We start from the raw sequence: 22,824 nt of genomic DNA, 5'->3' as shown, positions 1-22,824 counted from the left end.
CCCGCCGAGCGGAGAGCCTGATGCGGGGCTTGATCCCAGAGCCGCGGGATCATGACCTGAGCTGAAGGCAGAGGCTTTAACCCACTGAGCCACCCAGACGCCCCAAAAATGATATTTCTAATATCAGGAATGATGGGCGGGCATCACTGTAGATTTGATATACACTAAAGAGATGACAAGTGACTGTAAACACCATTCTGTGATGAAAACTGCAAATGCATATGGTTTTCCTGTAAATTGTATAAAAATTAGGAAGATATTTTAATAAGGTTACACAAACTCTTTCTGAAAACAAGGAAACGTTTCCTAACTCATTCTATGAAGAAGCCAGCATTACCCTAAAACAAAAACATAATAACCAGTATTACCCTAATACAAAAACATAATAAAGAAATTTAAAGATTAATATCCCTCAGGTACATAGACATAAAAGTGTTTAATGACCATTTCAGGAAATCAATCCAATCAAATACAATAAGATAGTCTCACATGACCACCTCTTGGGTGGGGTGAGGGGGTGTTGTCCCAAGAATCAAGGTTGGTTTAGCATTGAAAAAAAACAGTCAATGTAATTCATATTTACAGGATAAAGGAGAGAAGCCATATTATCTGAAATCTCTATGTGAAGTAATTGACAAAATTTGGTAATTCTTTCAAAGTAATCTCCAGCAAAATAGAAATTGGAGGGGATTTCCTTGATATGAAGCACATAAACAGAAAAACCTTCAGCTAACAGCATACTGAACGCTTTTAAGATTGGAACCTGGAATGCATGTTCATTATCTTTACTGATACTCAGTATATTACAGGCTGTCAGATCAAATGTAAAAGTAAAAAGAAGAGTAAAAGGCATACAGATTGAAAAGGATTATGTAAAACTCTTTATTTATAGAAAACATGAATTTGTATTACAAAATCATAAGAAATCCACAAAGAAATACCAGAAGCATGGAGATTTAGCACACTTACAGCATACAAGGCCAATATATAGAAACCAATTATATATTCTATATGCTATCACTAGCATATAATTGAAAACTAAAATTTAAAAGGTACCATTTACAATAGCACTTTTAAAATTTCACAAAACTGTAAGTTTGTCAGCAGATACTGTATATAAGACCTACAGACCGAAAAAAGGACACATCGGGGATTGGCAAACTTTCACTATAAAGCACCAGCTAGGAAATATTTGTAGGCTTTGCATGTATGGTCCCTATCACATGTGATGGTTTTGTTTTGATTTTACAACATTTAAAACATGTTAACATCATTTCAAGCTAATTGGCATTACAAAAACAGACTGTGGGCCAAATTTGACCCATGCTCTCTATGATGTATAATTTCTGGAACTCTGCTACAAAATACCAAGAGAAATAAAATCTAAAGACCTCAACAAAAGTTGTACCAACTGGCGAGCTGGAAAAGTTAAAATTAGTAAGTTAGGACCTTGAAAGCTGACTTATGGAATTATTACAAGAGATACGGATGCCCTTGGGGCAGAAGGCTTGTAAGCCAGGCTAGCTCCAGCGCATACCCGATATGCACCTGCTACTCACGCACTTGGGAGAAGAGCTCTTGTAGTTTCATGGTTTGCTGCAAGGCTCATATTGAGGAAAAATGTCTGATAGGGCTGTGTTACCAATTCACAGACCCTGCCCTCTTCTGAGACTGGAGCCTGGTGTAGCCAATGGTTGATTCATGAGCTGAGCCGAGGAAGATCTCATAGGCACATACCCTGCTGTAGCCATCTCATGCTGACTGGACGCACCATGACAGCACCAACCCCCAGTCTCCCTAGCTTTCCTGTGTCTACCCCAGCCTCCCACAAGCCATGCCCCATGTGGGCAGGATCTACGTTTTGCTCTCCTGCTCTGGCCTTGAGCAGGCTCTGCCCTCTGGGGACCATAGGGAAAAGGGCTGGCAGACCCCCCCTCCAAACTCAGGTTGCCTCTGCCACTGCCTTACAGTTAGGCACTGGCGTGATGGTCATGCAGGCTCTTGGAATGTCTAGTCTTTAACGGTCTCACCAAACCACCAGGCCCATCCGGTGTCACACCCAAGCAACCAGCAGCAGAAAGTCAGGAAGTGCTAGAAAGTCCCGTTGGGATTTGGCCTCTGGGCCTTGCCCTTTGTCTTTGGCACTTTGGGTGCATCCCCTTTGCAGGTGTAGGTGGAGCCGGGGTGCTTTTCCGCCCCACGTTCTGGCGCTGTGCCACAAGCATCAGGCTAAACAGAGCACGGTTTGCCACAGAGGAGCAGGTAGCTAGGAGAGCTCTCTCCGAATTGCGTTACTACACTCCCAAGACCCGACAGTGTCCAAACTGTCCTGCATGGGCAACCTCTTCAGCAAGCTTCTCTCTTGACCTTGTCCCCCAATCTCCCCAACTCGAATTTGGAGATGGCCAGGGTCATCCAATCCCCCCTACATCCTTGCTTAAAGGAGACGGAGCTGAAGTCACCAGGAGGGTGAAGGCAGGGGATATCAAAGGAAGACAAAAGTGTGCCAAAGGCAGGACTACCAGAAAGAGGTCCCCGTAGCAGTGGGAGTGTACCATCAGCATGTAGGCTCCTGGCTACAAGTGGAGCTGTCACACATTTGGGGAAACCTCTATTCCAAGAAGCTAGCTTAGGTGAGGTATCATAGACATCTTCCATGAAGTCCTTCACCAAAGGCCATGCCTTCAGCAGCTCATACAGCCCTGCTGGAGGCTTCCTGCCTCTTTACAGGAATGATCCAGGTACATGAGGGCCATCAGGGCCACCTGCCAGAGGGGCTGAGAAAGGAAGAGCTTGATGAAGGCCATTGGCTCAGCTCTCCGCCCCTTATTGATGTCAAAGAAGACCCAAGAGAGAAAAGCTTTCAGACACTCTGTCAAGGAGAAATTCTCCACCCACGTAGCCTCTGTAAACAGAAATTTTCAGGGCCACTGCTGCTGCCACTGCCACTACTGTGCAGTAGAAGAAGCGAGTCTGCTCCTACCTCCTACCTTCCTTGGATGGTCATTGCTGAAGACCTCAGCTTTGAGAAAAACAACACAGCAGCAACGGAACCACGAGGCTGGAGGACGAAACTGAAGACCACGTCACACAGCCGTTCCACTCAGCCTGCCTCTTCTCGCTCCCCGTTTCTTGCAGGGAACACAGTTACTTTGCCATTGGCTGCTTTCCCCTCGCAGATTCCAGAAATTACCAAATTAGCAGTCACTGACTTGACTGACTTGTCTACTGGGGCCTGGACCTGTCTGCCCCTTTATCTCCCCCGACACCGGCTATGGGTCATGAAACGGGTGCACAATTTTCAACGCTCCCACTGCTGCTCTGGCAGGTGCTGCCTTTAGATCCCAACCCCTCTTTGGGGCTCCACTTAATGAGAATTGAGGCCCCTTGCATCCCAATCCCTCAGTCACAGCAGCAGGATCTTCTGCTTCTCCACCCACACCTCCTAACATCTCATCCTTCTTCCTTGCCTGTCTTTAAAGTCAAATCACCCACTTCTATGTGTGTGGATTCTCCTCCCTTTTTCTTACAGCCTCCCCCCCTTCGAGTCCCTTTAGCCAGTGTCTCGGTCTTCACCAGCCTCTGCAAACACCCCCACCCCGGCATCACAGTCAGTGCATCTGCAAAACGGACCCCAGTGGGTGCTTTGGCCTTGGTGTGACTGTCACAGACGCCGCTCTGCCTTCCATGCTTTCGTCTTCAGGTTTCCGCCGGGACCCAGCATGAGCCCCGTCGCTCGGGACCAGGCTTCTCCCCATAGGGAAGAAACAACCCTGCCAAGGCCAAGGTTGCCACCTGCTTTTATGGCTAGCAGCCCTACCTCAGCTTTCCCCCTTCCTTTTAGGGCAGAAACCGCTCTTTAGCTGAAATGTGGGAGCCGATCTGGGCGGTGGCAGGAAGCCACTCTCTTCAAGGCCCCTGTTTTTTTCTGGCCCACCTACCACTGCTTCTGCAGTAGCCTCACTCCAGGACACTTCAGCCTCGCCATCCAAGCCGGCTTTGGACTCTGATACCACACTCAGTTCCCAGCCTGCTCTCTTCCTGTCTCTTCTCTGCACCTTTCCCTCTGGGAAAGCTGGCAGCTCCCGCAGAACCCCCGTACCTAGCCTAGACAGCAGGCCTGGCCCCCATCAGCGGTCAACTTTTCCAACTGTTCCAAATGCGGCGCCTCAGGGAGCACCCAGCCAGCTCTGGCTGCCCTTTAGTTGTTCTCCCCACCGCTAGAGCCCTCTAGTCCATTAGACCTCCTCTGGAGCTGCTCACCTTTTGCAGGTATGCTCCAGCCCCACTGGGGTTTATGGGACCTGCACCTTTTGGGTAGTGGCAAAATTTGGGATCACTGTGTACATCCCAGGCAGTGGCTTCATGTCTGGAACACTCAGCTTTGGAGCAAGGCCCAGTGTAATACCTAGCAGCACAGCTCGTGTTGGGGATGTGGTCAGCCTGGGGCACCCCTGTTGCAACTGGAGAGGCCGGCCCTGCTGAGAGCAAATCTGTCCTTGGAAACACTTTCCTTCCTACCTATAATCAGAGCACCCAGAGCCACCCCCTCCATAACACGCTGACTCCTATTGGACGAGAGAGCATCACTGAGAAGGAACATGGGGCACAAGGTGCTTTGGGTCTTCCTTGTGTTCAGATAACCTGGGCCCCATCCAGCCAGAGGACATCTATGGCAATCAAGGGGAAGACGCCACACCTGTGCCTGGAGGGCTTTCTGGTCCTACCTGCGGTCAGAAGTCCTGGGCCCCGCGTGAAGGAGTGCGTGGCTGGTAGTGGGAAAGGCCAACACCATTCAGGGTGTTGGGAGGATTCTCTTCCCGCATCGGGACTGAGCACTTGAGGACCATCTAGTCACAGAAAACCTGTTATTCTTGGAGAAGCCTGCACCACTGAGAAGAAATGTGTGTCATGAGCTACTCCTGTTCCTGCCCTCCATCAGACCCCTAGTGTCCACCAGGCCAGGGCATCTCTGTCGCCATCTGAGGGGCTGGCAGCGTACTTGTGATTGGAAATGCTAACGTCAGCGCACCTGAGGGACATGGTCCAGAATGCAGGCAGTGCCATGGGGAAAGTCAGCACCACACCTGCCCTTCTGGAAATTTTTGTTCCATCATTCAGAGCAGCTGGGACAGTTGTGGTCAGAGCACATCTGTCGCAGGCTCACGGGACAGGGTCACTCTGAGGAAGAGTTTCTCTTCTCACCTTCACTCAGAACATTTGGGACCCACTTAGACAAGAGTACTCTCTTGGATGTGGAGTAGTCAACCCCACTAAGGAAATGTCCAAACTTCAGCACCTCTGCTGCTGTCTTTCAGAGCAAACATAGCTCTGGCATGGAGCACTGCAAGCCAGACTCTCACCTTGGGGCACCTTTGTCACCTGCCCAGATTTCTCTGGAGACAGAAGTGTTGGGTCACCAACCCATTCATTTTTCTTCTACTGAAAGAAACAATAGCTCAGCAAAGGCTATCTAGAAATGGTGGCTGACCACCCACTGCCATGAATGGGTAGAGGCTCAGCCCCTCTGGTTATGGCGAACAAACTTAGCCTACACCGTGTCCTTCAAGAGTGAGCTGAAGCCCAATACCTCAGCCACATTTGTGTACATGTAAAATGGCGTCATTTCAGAGAAGGCTCATCAGAAGTCAACATACCGGCCACGAGAAGTTTCACTGTGGAAAGAAGAAAGACAGCAGTAAGTAGCAACCATGTCATACACGACTGCAACTTTTAGCCCAGCAGACTCTGCTTTTTCAAGATCTTTGGCTAACTGAGGTCCTTTGCCATTCCTTGTGCATTTCAGAATCAGATTATAAATTTCAGCAAAGAAGCCAACTGGGATCCTAACAGGGATCATGCTGAATTTGTAGATCACTTTAGGAAGTGTCACCATCTTAAATCAAGTCTTATTCGTGAACATGGGCTGTTTTTCATATTGTTTAATCCTTTAAAATGTCTTTCAACAGTGTTTTGTTTTCAGAGTATAAACAGAAAATTCTCTTGTTAAATTTATTCCTAAACATTTCATTTTTATGATGGTACTGAAAACGTTTCCTTATTATTTCACCACCACAAGGGTATAGATTTTTATACCTTGATTTGTGTCCTGTAATCTTGCTGAAATTATTAGTTTTAATATTTTTTAGTGTATTCCTTTGGATATACTCTATATAAGATGCATATCATCTGTGAATATAGTTTTACTCATGCTTTTTCAATTTGGATGGCACTTTCTTCCCGTTTCTCTTACCTAATTGCTTTGGCTAGAAAGCCCAGTAAAATATTGAGTAAAAGTGCTAAGAGTGGACATTCTAATCTTGTTCGTCAATTTAGAGATAAAGCACCCATCTTTTACCTTTAAGTATGATATTTGCTGTGGGGTTTTTGTCCAGACCTTGTCAGATTGAGAGGTTCACTTCTATTCTTTATTGAGTTCTTTTATAGTAAAAGGATGTTGAATTTTGTCATATGTTTTTTCTGCATCTATTAGGATGATCATGAGATTTCTAAAAGTTTCCATTGATACGATGTCTTGTAATTAATTACAATTGACATATGACATTATATTAGTTTCACACGTACAACATAATGATTTAATATTTGTATGTATTGCAAAGTGGTAAGTCTAGTTAATGTCATCACCACACAGTTATATTTTTTAAATTGTTGTGACAAGGTCTTTTAAGATCTACTCTCTTAGAAAACTTCAAGGATATAAAATTGTGCATTACATACCCAGGGTTTATTTGTTTTATAACTGGAAGTTTGTACCTTTTGACTGCCTTCCCCTTCACTGATTCCACTCACCTCTAACCCCTACCTCTGACAAATACCGATCTGTTCTCTTTATACAGGAGTTCAATTTTTTTTTTTTTTAGATTTCACATGTAAGTGAGATCATAATACTATTTGCCTTTCTCTGCCTGACTTATTTCGTTTAGTATAATGCCCTCAGGACCCATCCAGGTTGTCACAGATGGCAAGATTCCAATTCCTTTTTTCAGGGCTGAGTAATACTCCTATCCATTCATCTTCTTTATCCATTAATCCATTGATGGGCACCTTGGTTGCTTCCATGGCTTGGCTCCTGCGAATAATGCTGCAATGAACATGAGGGTCAGATATCTCTTCAAGATAGTGTTTTCCTTTTCTTGGACAGATATCCAGAAGTGAAATTGCAGGATCATATTGTAGTTCTATTTTTAGTTTTTTGAGGAACCTCTACAGTTGTTTCCATACTGACTGCACCATTACATTCTCACCAACTGTGCACAAAGGTTTCCTTTTCTCCACATTCTCACCAACACTTACTGTTCCTGGTCTTTTGATGATGGCTATTCTAACAGGGTCTAAGGTATCTCATTGTGTGTGTGTGTGTGTGTGTGTGTGTGTGTGTGTGTATGTGTTTGTCCCTCATTGTGGTTTTGATGCATTTCTCTGGTGATTACTGATGCTGAGCATGTCTTCATGTACTTTTTGGCTAACCCTATGTCTTTTTTGGAAAAATATCTATTCAGTTCTGCTTATTTTTATATTTTTACATTTTTTAATTTAGGAGTGCCTGGGTGGTTCTGTAGTTAAGCGTCTGCCTTCAGCTCAGTTCATGATCCCAGGGTCCTGGGATGGAGCCCTGCCTAGGGCTTCCTGCCTGGTGGGAAGCCTGCTTCTCTCTCTCCCACTCCCCTTGTTTGTGTTCCCTCTCTCTGTCAAAATCTTTAAAAATTTTTTTTTAATTTAAATTCAATTTAGTTAACATATAGTGTATTATTAGTTTCAGGGATAGAGTTTAGTGATTCATCAGTGTGTGTAACACCCAGTGCTCATTATGTCAAGTGCCCTCCTTAATGCCCATCACCCCACATCTATCTCCCCTCCAACAACATTCAGTTTGCTTCCTAGAGTTAAGAGTCTCTTATGGTTTGCCTCCCTCTATATTCTTATTTTTATTTTTCCTTCCTCAGCTCATTTTCTTTTTTTTATTAATTATTTTTATTAATATATAATGTATTATTTTCCCCAGGAGGGTACAGGTCTGTGAAATGCCAGGTTTACGCACTTGCCAGCACTCACCATAGCACACATCCTCCCCAATGTCCACAACCACCCTCCCCCCACCCCTCACCCCCCAGCAACCCTGTTTGTTTTGTGAGATTAAGAGTCTCTTATGGTTTGTCTCCCTCCTTCAGCTCATTTTCAAATCTGATTTTTTTGTTATTGAGTTGCATGAGTTCCTTATATACTTTGGATATTAATTTTTTTATTAGATATATGATTTGCCAATACTTTTCTCACTCAGCAGGTTGGCTTTGCATTTCATTGTTTTTCTTTTTGTGTGTGTGCAGAAGCTTTTTGGTTTGATGTAGTTCTACTTGTTTACTTTTACTTTTGTTGCCTTTGCTTTTGGTGACAAAAACCCAAAAATCATTACCAAAACCATATCTAGATAGGAACACAGATATACATATTCATGTCTATATATCATCTGTAGCTATGCCTCTATCGCTACCTGAACTTATGTCTCTATATTGGTAAGTAGGCATTTTTAGCCAGGACTTTAAAAGCTGGTTATGGAATTATTTTATTTTAATTTTTAAAAAATTATTTATTTATTTATTTGACAGAAAGAGAGATCACAAGTAGGCAGGGCAGCTGGCAGAGAGAGAGGGAGAAGCAGGTTCCCTGCTGAGCAGAGAGCCTGATGCAGGACTCGCTCCCAGAACCCTGAGACCATGACCTGAGCTGAAGGCAGAGGCTTAACCCACTGAGCCACCTAAGTGCCCCTGGAGTTATTTTAAAAGATTTTATTTGGCAGAGACACACAGCGAGAGAAGAAACACAGCAGGAGGAGTGGGAGAGGGAGAAGCAGGCTTCCCGCTGAGCAGGGAGCCCAATGTGGGGCCCGATCCCAGGACCCCAGGATCATGACCTGAGCCGAAGGCAGATGCTTAATAGGTGAACCACCCAGGCACCCCTGGTTGTGGAATTATCATAAGATATCTAGCAGTCCTTGGTTTTTAAGCCAGGGTGCATACTTCACCCACCTGAAACTCATCTCCTCTCCTTGCCTCTGGGAGAAGATCACTCATCAACAGCCGTGTAGTCAGCTGCAAGGCTCAACTAGGAGAGAAATGCCCAATATTGCTGTGCTGACAATTGTCGGTTTCTGCAAATGTAGGAGATTAGAAAGAGAAATAGAAGGCAATGCAGATTAAGCAGAAGTAAAGCTGACATTATTCAGAGATATGTAGTTTACAGAAAACACTTGGTGTATGTAGAAAACTCAAAGGAATCTGCAAAGAGACCACCAGAAGCAAAAGTAAACTTAGCAAGGTCGTAGTATACGTAGAGAGAAGTGTATTTTCCATGTACTACTAGTTATCTATTTAAAAGACACCATTTAAAATAAAATTTACAAACCTCATAAAATTAGGAATTCAGAATAAATTAACAAAAGCTATGCAAGACCCGTTCACAGAGAACTACAAAGCAGGAGTTGCAAACTTTCTCTGTGAAGGGCCAGAGAGCAAATAATGTAGTTTTGTGGTTCACATATAGTCTCTATCACATATTCTTCTTTTTTAAAAATTCTATAGCTCTTTAAAATTTTTACAATGTTAAATGTTAAAATGTTACAATGTTCACCAGCCCCAGATGAGCTGAATTTGGCCCATAGGCTGTAATTTGCTGTTCCTTGCTACAAAACAGAGAAAATGAAAAAGACCTAATTACGTACAGTTAGGTCCTATGCAGTAGACTGCAAAAATTAATATAATGTGGTCAGTTTCAAGTAGAATTCTGAAAACTGGTCTATGGAATGATTTCAAAAGTTATTTGGTGCCCTTGGGGCACAAGGCTTTTAAGCCAGGATGGATCCTTCACTCTTCTGATGTTGTGTATCTCCTGTCCCTGCCCAGTTATGTGGTTGGCTGCAAGGATCCACCCGGAAGAGAAATCCGCTCTGGGGATATGCTGCCACCTGGTGGTCTCTGGCCAGCATCTTCTGAGGAGCCAATGGTCCACTTACAAGTTGACTCTTACAGCCGCGCATGCGCTCACTGCAGCTGAGCCTTGATGCTAAGCACCCTAAGGACTGTTAGAAATGATAATACCTGATGTCTCCATAATGAGGAGGCGCCACAGTCCCGCGGCTACATTCAGGAGGTCTGGAATGACACAGACTGGGTTCCAGTGCTGGCTCGGCCACTACCACCTGTAGAACCTGAGAAAAGTTCGAAGACTTAAATGCTGTTTTACCAAATTCACCAAAAGAGCCGGGAAGAGAACCTGCCTGCTAGGAAGAGGTGCGGAAAGTGGCATCCAGGCCGTTGGGGGCATCTTGTTTGCGCCTCAAGAGAAGTTCACTGCCCCGATGGTGATGCCGTAGGCTCGTACCTTCCCTGGCTCCGGGGCCCCGTCCGGCACTAGAGAAGTTCCGGGGGGGCTCTGAACTACCTGTGTGGGGGTGGAGGGACGGAAAACGTGCCCACTCGGGCGGCTGCCTGGAAGGGACACGCTGGGGCTTCTTAGCACCGCGGCTGCTCTGGTCTCACCCCCCGCCACGACCCCCCAGCACTGGCCCGCGGCACCCCCACCCCACGCGGAGAGTCGGTCACCGCGCCAACAGCACCGGCCTGGCCCGCCCCATAAGCCGCATCCGCACCTTTGGAGGATCAGGGTCGCTCCTGCCTTGGGTGGGGGGAGCCCGTTGTCCTCCCGGGACCCGAACAGGAAGGGCTGGCGGGCTCACAGGCCTGGATGTCAGGAGAGCCTCGGCAGTACGGGACGGTCTCCACACCTGGAGGGAGCTCTTGCGTGCCAAACGCCCGTAACGAAGCGAGGAAAGAAGGCTCGAAGGCCCGGGGTGTCAGCGGGGCTTGGGCCGTTAGACCCCGCCCTTTGCCGTTAGCCGCCAGATCTCCGCGCCCTTGGCTCGCGCACCGTTTCTTGTCAACGGTTGCAGTTGGTCCAACCCCCGCAGGGCAGCGCGAGCTGCGTGGCGGAGGGGTTGCAAGACGTTCCCCACCCGGCTCCCGAGGACCCCGCGGCGCGCAACGGTTCTTCGCCTCACCCTCCGAGGCGACCCTCGGTCCTCACCCCCACCGCCACCACCCTCCAGTGCTGCATGGGTCCCGCTGGGATCACCACGCTGACCTGCCTCCCACCCCACTCCGGAACCTACTGCAATCACTTGTCTTCCTTCGCTCGGTTTTTCCATCCCTAGGAGGGGTTATCTGATCCCACAGGCTCAGCGCTCCGTGTTGGAGTCCCGACCCCGTGTCCCTGCAGGGCTCTCAGGTCAGCCCAGTGCTGTCTGCCCGCAAGTCCATAATGTTGCTCACTCCAGAAAGTTAAGTAGATTGTCCAGGGGGCAAACTGACACTCCAACTGCCACCTGAGCGGGCCGTCTCCTCTATGTCAATGCCACCCAGACACTTCCAAAATCCTGGCCTAAAGGACACTGAACAGAGGACTCCAAGAGAGATCAGGAAGGGATAGTGAAGGTGGAGAAAGATTTGAAGTAATCGAAGGGCAGGACAATAGAAGGGGCCCCACCACAGCAGCGGGGGAGTGCAATCATCTACCCCCGAGGCAGTGGAGTCTTAAGAATCCTTCCCCCGCAGGCTTGAGCCTCTAGAGGAAACCTCCATTCCAACCATCCAGAAGAGTAAGAAACGGGAGACATAGGAGCTCATTCATCAAAGGCTAAGTCATCACCAGCTCAGGTGGCCTGCTGGAGCAGAACTGCCTCTTGGGAGGAATAATCTGGGTGTTTTCTGGTCCATCCTCCGTGGGCTCCAGTGTTGCCAGAAAGTTCAACAAAGGAAGAGCTGATGAACCCTGTTCACTATGCCTCAGAAGCCCTGGAAGAGCCAGGGAAGAAAGGTCTCAGAATATGATGTCAAATAGGACTTGTCCACCCACACCTGCCAGCAGTAGGCTCTGCAAACAAAATTCCAGTGCCCCCGCTGAGGCCACCACTGCCATTGTTTTGAGGTCCGAGTCAGCTGTCCCCAAACTCCTAAGCCCCTTTGAAAGCTTCTTTGAAGAATTGGAATGTGGTATAATATCTGAACAATAGAAATCTACAAAGGAGAGGCAATGTTATATAGATGGTAGACGAAATATTTAGAAAAGGAAATATAACATAAAGTATGTGAGAATTGTTTTTGAATATATTAAGGAAACCTTAAAAATAGTAGAAAACATGGAGGGGAAAATGAGAAAAAAAATTAAAAATGAATCTAAAGCATCTAAATAAAGACCAAATATGTGGTTATTGTCTTGCTTATTGATAAAAAAGAAAGTCTATGAGTGCATATGTCCATGTACCTGAGATGTTATAGGAAAACACAAAAGCTTGCTCAGCCATCCACAGGCACCAGACAGTAGGAGCACCTCTCAACCAGTGGGGGTGGGAAGCTGTGGACAAGCACCCCAGCCTCCCCATGCTTTCTTTGGTGGGACAATTCTGAAGATATTCCATCCAATTTCTCAAAGGATCCTTACCACCCGGGGCCAAAATGGCACACAGCATTACTTACCTTTTTATTTAAATAATTGTACTTTGGGGTGCCTGGGTGGTTCAGTCAATTGGGTCTGCCTTCTGCTCAGGTCATGACCCCGAGGTCCTGGGATGGAGTTCCAGATTGGCTCCCTGCTCAGCAGGGAGTCTGCATTTCTCTCGCTCTCTCTTTCCCTCTGCTCCTCCCCACTGTGTGTTCTCTCTCTCAAATATTTTATTTATTATTTTAAAATTTATTTATTTTAAAATTTTGAAATTAAGTGTTGGCAAGGATATGGAGAAATTGGAACCCTGGTGCATTGCTGGTGGAAAAATCAGCAGTTGTGGGGAAAAGTATAGAGGTTCCTCAAAAAATTAAAAACAGATACCATATGATGGAGCAATTCCACTTTTGGGTATATATCCAAAAGAATGAAAGCAGGGACATGAACACATGTACACCAATGTTCATTATTACAAAAGCCCCAAAGTGCAAACAGCTCCAGTGTTTACCAACAGATAAATGGATAAAATGTGGTGTATACAGATATAATGGACTATTTTTCAGTCTTAAAAAGAGATGAAATTCTGACACATGCTTTAACATGGATAACCTTGAAATCATCATGCTAAGTGAAATAGGAGGGCATATATCATACAATTCCATTTACACGAGATATCTAGAGTATTCAAGTCAATAGAGACAGAAAGTAGAACACTGGTTGTCAGGAGTTAGAGATGGGGGGTGATGGGAAGTTCTTTTTTTTTTTTTTTAAGATTTTATTTATTCATGAGAGATAGAGACAGGCAGAGTCAGAGGGAGAACCAGGCTCCCTACAGAGCGAGGAGCCTGATGGGGGACTCCACCCCAGGACTGTGAGATCATAACCTGAGCCAAACACAGATGCTTAACCAACTGAGCCACCCAGACATCGATGGGCAGTTCTTGCTTAATGGGCACAGAATTTCAGAATTTCAGTCTGAGACAATGAAAAGGTTCTGGAGATGGATACTGGTGTTAGTTGCGCAACAATGTAAATGTTCTTAATGCCATTGAATTGTATACTTAGAAATGGTTACAGTATAAATTTTATGTTACACCTGTTTTTATCACAATTTTCACAAAGAGATGTCACCCTGCCCCAATCCTACATGATATCCTTCTTGGCATCCTTTAATGTAGTTGACAGAAAATTTGAAGAATTCACAAAGGCCTCGTTCATTGCCACATTATCCACAATAGCCAAGATATGGAAACAAGCTAAGTGACTGTCACTTAGCTTGAATGGGTAAAGAAGATGTCATACACACACACACCCTGAACTATTATTCAGCCATGAGAAATACGAAATCCTTTTATTTGTAACAACATGGTTGGACCTTGAAGGCATTATGCTAAATGAGATAAGTCAGACAGAGAAAGCAAATCTGCATGGTACCACATGTGGGATATGAAAAAGCCACATGTGTAGAAACAGTAGGACTGTGATTGCCAGGAGCTGGGGGCATGGGGTAACTAGAAGGATTAAAGTGCACAAACCTACAAGTAAAAGATGTTGTTAAAGTGCACAAACTTACAACTAGAAGATGAGTAAGTTTTGCAGACCTCATGCATAACATTGTGATTATAGACAACAATACTGTACTATATACTTGGGTGTTGTTAAGAGACTAGATCTTAAATGATCTCACCACACACACAAAAAACGATGATAGTTAGAGGATGTGATGGAGGTGTTAGCTAATGCTATGGCTGAGATCATATTGCAATATATACAAGCATTGAATCAATACATTGTGTACCTTTAACAAAATTATATATCAATTTCTTATTTAGATGAATTTAAAAAAAAGAAAACTCAGGCCTTACAATACAGTTGGCCCCTTGATATTTTGACCTTGAATTAGACCTTGGTGATGGAGTCTTTTAGGGATTAGAATCACTGGGCTAAGCAAAGTAGGCTTTGGACTAGGAGGGCGAATATGAACAAGGCAATTGGACCTGTGTGGCATAGGTGTAGGGAGCCCAGGTCCCTAGGGAATGTGAATTTAGATGAATCAGTGCCGGTGGCAACAGCAACCCTGCTGTGGGGGCTCCATCTGCCACTTTGTAACATCAGTTACTTAAAAGAAGAAAATAAGTAAAATGTTATTTTATTAATAAAATAGAATAATTCATAGCCATCAAAATTTCATAATTATAGTGACTGAATTAAGTTGAGGAGTGCTTACAAGGCGAAGGGTGTGGTCAACAAATAGGTGCTCCACCAAAAAAAAAAAAAAGAAAGAAAACAAGAAAAACACAAACCCTGTAGCTCAGAAAGTGGAGGGACATTTTTGGAGAGCTGGAAACTAATTCTTACAAGGCTGAAAACATAGTGTTGCTATTAAGTAAAGTAAGTATTCCATATGCAAACACTTTGCTGAAAGTATATTTAACTTGATATCATAACACTGGTTATGGGCTAACACTAAAAATAGTGTAATGTAGGTTTAGTAAGACCAGATCTGCAGGGGTGCCTGGGTGGTTCAGTCGCTTAAGCTACAGACTCTGGGTTTCTCCTCAGGTACTGATCTCAGGGTGGTGAGATAGAGCCCTAGTGACAGGTTCAATGTGGAGTCTGCTTGAGATTCTCTTCCTCTCCCTCTGCCCCTTCCCTGCTAATGCTCTCTCTCTCTCACTAACTAAATTTTTTAAAAAAGATTTTATTTATTTGTTAGAGAGAGTGTGCACGAGCGAGCTCAGGCAGAGTAGTAGGCAGAGGCAGAGGGAGAAGCAGGTTCTTTGCCAAGCAAGGAGCCCCATGTGGGACTAGATCCTAGGACGCTGGGATCATGACCTGAGCCGAAGGCAGCCGCTTAACCAACTGAGCCACCCAGACGTCCCTCAACATACTAAATTTTAAAGAAAAAGACAAGATCTGCAAGTCAAAGTGAATTGTTCGTATTGTTTTCGTACTACATAAAAAGAAAAAAAAAAAAAAGATCGCCTTAAAGCCCATGGACAGTTTAGACAAGTATTATTGGAAAAAGAAAGAGTAAAAATATCCTAATGTATGATGAGACAGGAAGAAACATTTCTTTTAAATGTGTATATATATGTATATATATATATCTATATATATAGAAATGCATATATTTAGAAAAATGTTTCTTTTAAATATATATATACATAATTAGTCCTACTTTATTTACATTCTCCTTTTTAAAGTTCTTACATTTATGTATCTTTTTAAAAAGATTTTATTTATTTATTTATTTGTCAGAGAGAGAGAGAGAGAGAGAGAGAGAGCGAGCGCACAAGCAGAGAGGCAGGCAGAGGCAGAGAGAGAAGCAGGCTTCCTGATGATCAGGGCGCCTGATGTGGGATTCCCAGGACCCTGGGATCATGCCCTGAGCCAAAGGCAGCTGCTTAACCAACTGAGCCACACAGGTGTTCTTACATTTATGTATCTTAAGACTACAAAATAATATACCAAATTCAAAGAGTAGGAAGTGGCTGTGTCAGGGATTAGAAACATTTGTCTCACACGTTTGTCTTACTATTATTAATTGCCACTATTAGTCCTATGGATGTTTGATTTAGTAACATCTGTAATAGAAAAGTAAACAATTCAGAAAGAAATAATCTCAAATGCCTTTTTTTCTATATTTTTATGTTAAAATAGAAAGGGTCCATAGACAAAAGGACGAGACTGATACAAAGCGAAGGTCAAGCAAAGATTTGGACATCTCCAGCTGGCCTGGCTCATCCTTGGCGGGTAGGGAGGTAATAGGTGCACTTTCACTGATTGGACGTTTCCACCTGGCCAGACACGTCCTTGTATGTGGGCTCCGTTATCAGGGGCTGGTCAGTCATATTCACCAGTTCTGTTTCTGAGCGCTTTTCTCTTGGGGGGAAGGGGCAGGTTCAATCTAAGTTTATTGCATAAACAACAAAATGGCTCGCTCTGGCCAAGTAGGCCCTTACAAAAATAATAACACAGTTTAGAAGATACTATTATGGTTTGGGGAGGTCTGGTACGGCAGTGTCCTGGGTTGGCTCTCTACGTTGGCGTCAAGTGTCGGGTGATGGTGAACTCGTGAATCCTCATCTCTGCCTTCCCTGGTCGGGTCAGGTACTTCTTCGCTTCCTTTGCGCTGCAACCACCAGCCCAACAAACTCGTCCAGCCCCCAAATTGGCAGAATCAGGTCCAGCAGTCAGTTCAGCGAGAGCCTACGCGCCTGCGTAATCCCAGGACCGAAGGGCACTCCCAGAAATCTCCCGGGCGCGGAGCGGTCGGTCCTTATGGGCGGTGGGCCGCATAGCTTCTACGGTTTTACCGCCCGGGACTACATTTCCCACAGGCTACTGCAATCAGGCCGGATCAGCCTGGGACTACATTTCCCAAAGGCCACCGGGGTAACCCGGGCGTCCGCCTTTCCCTCCGGAGGTTTTGTGACGGTGGGCGCGGCTGCGAGTTTGGAAGTGTGGGAAGGAAAAGTCAACACCCTGCCTCACCCGGAGGGCACTGCAGACTCCGACCCCGCCCACAAGCGACTTGTGTGAAGGAAAACAGTGGGTGCAGGGCGTGCGAAGAGGGGCCGGCCGGCGCTGCCCGCGTCCCCCACGCGTGTGTGTGCGGGAGTGGCGGGGTGCAGGCGGGCGCTTGTGTGGTTCGGCCGAGGGCTGTGCCCTGCGGAGGCTGGGGGGTCGGGGAGGGACGTGCCACCGTGAGCCGTGTTCTCGGTTCCTGCTGCCTCCTGCCCCTTTCCTCTCGCCATCAAGTGGTCTGCCCTAGACAGCGGGTCGCCAGAGGGAGGTAATGGAGCCTTTGAAGGAAAGCTTCCCAGCGGGAAGGCCAGGCGCTGATCCGGAGATGGGAATTTTAGAGCCTTCAGCTTCTCCAAGAAAAGCTCCCGAGAAGACTGGATGGGAAATCCCCGGAGTGGCATTCCCTCCCGACAGGGTTCCGCGGTGGGGGCCTCTGTGAGGGCCTTTCACAGGTTTGAAAACCACAGCATTAACACATCGCTGACCGCAGACACCCGCTTTGCCTTCACTTAATGAGCAAGTCAAGTGTTAAGGGCGAAGAAGGGTGTGAGGTCGCGTTAGATCTGGCAGAGTGTTTTCTGAGTCATTCTAAACTCCAAAAAATAAAGGTCTTACAAGTCTCTTCTCCAGCTCTGTTACTCTCCAGAAGAAAAACCCAAAAGAGGTTGTGGTTGTTGCACATCCAAAAATTAAGATTTAGGTGGGTCTTGTGTTTCCTTTTTGTTCTCTAAATTGTCTTAAGAGTACATTTGTTTGCCTTTGCCGGAGGTGCTCCACGTAATTGTGACCTTCTCTGTGTCTTCTTTACAGTGAATGATGGGGTCTTAGAGAAGGATTCCTTCTCCCTGTGGCCCTTCATCCTTTCTTTATACCCAATATTCTCATTACAATTTTAGTTGTTATTTCTCACTACTGATTACAAATCATTTACATCTTATTCTGTGATCCCCTTTCTAAGCATTGTGATAGTAGGTTGTAGAAGTACAACTTCTGAAGTTTGCTTTCAGGGCTTTATTTTAGACTTTAATAGAGTAAAAAGATTAGTATTGATATTTGGTTGGCATAGTGCTGCTGCTACATACTCACCTTGTCCCAAGGCTTCATTGTTAAGTTCAGCAAGATAGGCATTGCTTCAATAGTTTCAGTAGCATATAACAGTCCTCTTCCATGTGAAACTTTTAGAAGTGGGAATGTGATCGTAGGATTGAACACACTGGTAGATCTGTGTCCTTAGTCATTTGTTTTGTTTTTTTGAATTTTAATTTTTAAAAGATATATATTATTTATTTAAGAGATAGAGAGCCAGTGTGCCCACAGAGGAAGAGGGACTAGACGACTCCCCGCGGAGCAGGGAGCCTGATGCAGAGCTCAGCCCCGGGACCCTGATGTGGGGCTCGGTCCCAGGACCCTGGGATCATGAACTAAGCAGAAGGCAGACGCTTAACTGACTGAGCCACATAGACACCCCTAATTTTAATTTTTAAAAAGTTTTAATTTTTTTAAATTTGTTACGCCTTATTTCAGATTTGACAGCAGAGTTTGTTTACATATCATTGGACAGTGAGAGGCGGTGTGGTATGCTGTTGAAGAGTATGAGTTCTGAGTCTTAAATTCAAAGCCAGATGGCTTTGAATCTTGGCTCTGCCACTACTAGATGTTTACAGTCTTTACACTGTGCACACACTGTTTCCTAAATCTTTCACATGGATACAGCAGTAGTTCCTGCTTCATAGGAATATAACAAGGATAAGATGTATTAATATGTGCAAAGTTCCTTAAAACAAATGTCTGGAACCTAATGAGCACTCAGGAAGTATTAACTGTTCATCATTGGTGATTCTGGGTCATTCCTTTCAGAATTCAATATATGTGTATTTTTCTGGAGAAAAACGTGATTTAAATTAATAAAGGTGGCATACGTGATAAAAATATTTACAACTGTTAGTGTGCAAGCAAAGATATTAATAGCTGGGAATGATCTTGTACAAAATAAAATAAAGTCTTTAAAAAAAAAAAAAAAGAAGAAGAAGCTTGAACCTTCAGCCCTAGCTCCCAGTCTCAGGACAGGGATGGGGGAAGGGACTGGAAAATGAGTTAATAATCGATCATGCCTATGTGATGAAACCGCCATAAAGATCCCTAAAGTACAGGGTCTGGAGAACTTCTGGGCTGGTTAGCACATCCCTGTGCCAGGAGCTTGGCACACCTGTCCAACTCCTCAGATACAGAAGCCCTGCACTTGGAGGCTTTCCAGACCTCACCCTGTGTATCTCTTCATCTGGCTATTCATCTGTGTACTTTATCATACCCCTTAATGTATAATAAACCAATACACTTAGTGTTTCTCTGAGTTCTCTGAGCTGGTCTAGCAAATTTTTGAACCTGAGGACGAGGTTGTGGGAACCCCAATTTATAGCCAGTTGGTTAGAAGTACAGATGACAACCTTGGACGTGTGGTTGATTTCTGAAGTGGGGACAGTCTTGGACTGAGCTCCTAGTTTGTGGGATTTTATGCTAATTCCAGGTAGATGGTGTCAGACCTCAGAGCTGAATTAAACTGTAGGGCATCAAGTTGGTGTTAGAGAATTGATGTGTTTTTAAAAAAATACATAGTTGGTATCAGAAGCACTGTGAGAGTAGAGGAAACCAATGCATGTGTCCTAAATACAGACATCATAATATTTTGGTGTGCATTTTCCCCTCCTCATTTTTTTGTTAGCAGATATATAGGGTTTTATTGTATCTGCAGAATACAGTCACACTAGTTGATTATGTAAAGCAGCAAAGACTCTTAGAATAAAAAAGGGAAACCATAGGACTCAATGTTGTTTACATGCAGCAGGAAGAAGAGAGAAGCCCTAGTGATCCTCTTGTTTGAAAAACCTTATCAGTATTTACACCTTATGGGATTAGGAATGTCATATAAAAATTATAGGTGCAGTGAAAGAACTTTCCAAGGATCTGTTGTACAAATTACTCTTCCAGTGACAAATTTATGTAAGAAGAGAGTAAGATGATAGCAGTTATAAACATGTATACCAATCTCCAAGTTGCACAGAAAGAACAGGATTCAACCTTTGTTTGTTATTTCAGTTTTGCATCTTATTACACAATGGTGCCTCTCTGTCATTTCTTTACTTTTTAAAAAGATTTTATGTATTTATTTGACAGACAGAGAGAGATCACAAGTAGGCAGAGGGCAGGCAGAGAGAGAGGGGGGAGCAGGCTCCCCAGTGAGCAGAGAACCCAACAAGGGACTTGATCCCAGGACCCTGGGATCATGACCTGAGCCAAAGGCAGAGGCTTAACCCATTGAGCCACCCAGGTGCCCATGTCTCTGTCATTTCTATATATAGAGAAAATTTAAACATCAGAGAAATCTTTCCTGCTATTTTTTAAAAGAAAAGCTGCAGTCTTAAGGTCAGGATCTATGTATTTTTGTTAAAATTATAATAAAACATACCAGAGAGAAGTAAATAATGAAAAAAAATTATGTCCTTTATAAAAATGAAATGAGGGGGATGTCATGTTCTTCAGTAATAATAATAGCTAATTCATGTTAAGCCATTATTCTAGTAAGTGTTTTAAATGGATTTTCTTACTTATTCTTCAAGATAACCATATGTAGTAGTTGATATTCTTATCCCCATGTTAATGATGAGAAAACTGAGCCACTGAGGTATTAGTAAATTCCTGATCAATGTCTTCAATATTTTCTCTCTCTCATGTCTTGACCTCATTCTGAGGCCACAAAAGAAGTTCTGGTGATATGGCTTCTTTTTCATTTAGAATGTAGGAATGATTTTAACATGGGCAGTAGACCTGAATAAACACTTTTCCAAAGAAGACATACAGATGGCCAGCAAACACATAAAAAAGATGCTTAGTTTAAAAAAAATGCTTAGTATCACTCATCATCAGGAGAAAGGTAAATCAAAACCACAGTGAGACACCACTTCACACTGTTAGAATGGCTATATTAAAAAAGTCAAGACTGGGGATAAAAATATATGTTTATAAAAAATAAAAAATTAAAAGACAAGAAATAACAAGTGTTGGTGAGGATGTAGGGAAAAGGGAAACCTCGTGCACTTTGGTGGGGATGCAACTGGTGCAGCCACTGTAGAAAGTGTCATGGAAGTTCCTCAAAAAGGTAAAAATAGAACTACCCTACAATCCAGCAATTCCACTTTGGGTATTTACCCAAAGAAAACAAAAACAAAATTCAAAATAATATCTGCACCCCTATGTTCATTGCAGCAGTATTTACAATAGTTAAGATATGGAAGCATTCATCAGTAGAGGAATGGATAAGGAAGATGTAGTACATACATACAATGGAATATTACTCATCCATAAAAAAAAGAATAAAATCTTGTCATTTGTGACAACATGGGTAGACCTGCAGGATATTATATTAAGTAAAATAAGTCAGAGAAAGACAAATGCCACATGATTTCACTTAAATATGTTGAATATAAAAAAACAACCAAGCAAACAAAACAAAACAGAAACAGTCTAAAAAATACAGAGAACAGGGGCACCTGGATGGCTCAGTGGGTTAAAGCCTCTGCCTTCAGCTTGGGTCATGATCTTAGGGTCTTGGGATCGAGCCTTGCATCAGGGGTCTCTGCTCAGCAGGAAGTCTGCTTTCTCTTCTCTCTCTGTCTCTGCCTACTTGTGATCTCTGTCAAATAAATAAATAATCTTAAAAAAAAAATACAGAGAACAAATGGCTGGTTGCCAGAGGGAAGGAGAGAAGAAGATGGGTGAGATAAGTAATAGGGGTTAAAAGATACAAACCTCCAGTAAAATAAGTAAGTAACAGATATAGAGAATAGAGAATATAGTCAATAATATTATAATAGCTTTGTATGGTGGCAGGTGATAGATTTATTGGGTGATATTTCATAATGTGAATAAATGTCAGGTCACTGTGTTGTACGCCAGGAACTGAATCTAATATGTCAACTATACTTCAAAAAAAAAATTCCAACCAAAAGAAAAAAAAATAATGTAGGAATGTAGGTAGGAGGATCTGTTCAAAGCAGAACTGCACAGGCCTATATTAAATCCAGATCAGCCTCCCCAAAATGAGGGCCTGACCAGAAAACCTGCCGACGTGTCTAACTCTGGCTTCCGTGAAGGAGCACTGTTGTTCTGCACCCGTCTGTATGCGGCTTGGTTCACCAGGGTTTGGATTTATCCAGAATCCCTCTGTTCTCCAAAATTTTATGTGAGGGTGGTTATAACATCATTTGGAAGCCAGAGTGCAGGGACAGGAAGGTTTATTGGTTGAAGTTATTGGGAACACGAAATCCTTCTCTCAGCACTGAATTTTTTAGAGTTTGAACTTCTCTGGTAGAGGAACCCCCTGGGAAGACTGATCGGTTCTTACATTTCTAAAAGCATGGCCCATATAAGTTGTTTCTCTGTGAAATACTGGATTTTTAGACTACATAGATATTTTCATGAAGCACCATCTCATTATCTGCTTGATTCCTCCTCATTGAAACAGTGTCAAAAATAATTGCTTCTTCCTTGTGAGGTCTCCTTCTCTACTTGGTGTTGGTTAATTCATTGAGCAAATTACTGAAAAGGTCCTACGTGATAAGTCTTTGTGGAAGGACTGTGATGGAACAGTGAAGACGTGAAATTTCCTGAATTATTTGAGCTCCCTGCGTCAGTGGTTTGGTGAGTTTAAGATATTGGCCTCCTTTGTCCATACAGCAGAAGATTTAACATTTTCCACAGACCTGCTAGGATGGGATTTTGTACTGACTG

General features: G+C 44.0%; 1 long non-coding RNA gene across 2 annotated transcripts; it reads right to left on the bottom strand.

Moving 5' to 3' along the window:
• Nucleotides 1-858: 858 nt before the first annotated feature.
• On the bottom strand, nt 859-16,874 carry LOC116579797. 2 transcript variants are annotated; one of them, XR_004281430.1, is made up of 4 exons: nt 16,556-16,874; nt 10,113-10,222; nt 9,045-9,166; nt 859-5,675 (listed from the first exon to the last, which is right to left on the bottom strand). It is a non-coding gene; the product is annotated as an uncharacterized LOC116579797 (long non-coding RNA). The 2 variants fall into 2 exon arrangements; XR_004281429.1 differs by lacking the exon at nt 16,556-16,874 and adding an exon at nt 10,664-12,117.
• Nucleotides 16,875-22,824: the final 5,950 nt, after the last annotated feature.

Source organism: Mustela erminea, chromosome 19, assembly GCF_009829155.1.
Source record: "Mustela erminea isolate mMusErm1 chromosome 19, mMusErm1.Pri, whole genome shotgun sequence".
Classification (NCBI taxonomy): domain Eukaryota; kingdom Metazoa; phylum Chordata; class Mammalia; order Carnivora; family Mustelidae; genus Mustela; species Mustela erminea.
The sequence above is the reverse complement of the archived record's forward strand: the minus strand, read 5'-3'. Positions and strand labels throughout refer to the sequence as shown.